This window comes from Gossypium raimondii, chromosome 1 (genome assembly GCF_025698545.1).
Source record: "Gossypium raimondii isolate GPD5lz chromosome 1, ASM2569854v1, whole genome shotgun sequence".
Taxonomy (NCBI): Eukaryota; Viridiplantae; Streptophyta; class Magnoliopsida; order Malvales; family Malvaceae; genus Gossypium; species Gossypium raimondii.
In genome coordinates this window covers 18,047,360-18,048,066 of record NC_068565.1, presented here as the reverse complement: position 1 = coordinate 18,048,066, position 707 = coordinate 18,047,360, and the positions used below count along the sequence as shown (strand labels likewise).

The 707-nt window shown below is 36.2% G+C and overlaps 1 non-coding gene across 1 annotated transcript; it reads left to right on the top strand.

Moving 5' to 3' along the window:
- The first annotated feature begins 600 nt into the window (after positions 1 to 600).
- LOC128033019 (small nucleolar RNA R71) lies at positions 601 to 707 on the top strand. The gene has a single exon (XR_008189359.1). It is a non-coding gene; the product is annotated as a small nucleolar RNA R71 (small nucleolar RNA).

The window sequence follows — 707 nt, the reverse complement described above, 5'->3', positions numbered from 1 at the left end:
ATCTTTTAGTAAAGCTCTATATCTGATGTTAAAGATGACGAACTTTGTTGCACATTTTTTTGCGGCATTGGTTGACTGTGTCCAGGTGGTATAGTAGCCTCATTCTGTCTATTAATAGTGCTGGCATTTCCCATTCCCTAATTACTTTAGCTGAAATTTGGATGTTACTTTTGCCCTGGATCATAGGTGTTGAAGTAGGAATTGTTGTTTCTATGATTAAAATTTCCCATGTAATACGCAGAGGTTGGATTGGATGGGCACTCATAAAAAAACACGGTCTTCTTCACAATATACACATACTAGTTCTGCAACCTTCATCTCCTGCACTGCAGAGGGTCTTTAAAGAGGTTTAATCATATTCATTGAAGATGATACCTGAGCTGTTAACGATGTAATTACATGAAGTTCCGTTGCTCCAACAACACTTCTACTAGTACCAACTTTGGTAGTGGGGTACTAATAATCATTATTTTCTATTCTTTCCAGAATTTCGCATGCTTCATTGTAGGATTTGTCAAGAAACATTCCATTAAGCAACGCCCCATTCGCGTTTGAGCATTTAATCCATTGTAGAACATTTTCATTTGTGTTTAATGCTGAAAACCATTCATCGGGCATTTTCTCATTAATTCCTTAAAATATTCCCATGCTTCGTATAATGTCTCATCTTCAGATTGTTTAAATGATGTAATGTCAATCCTCAACTT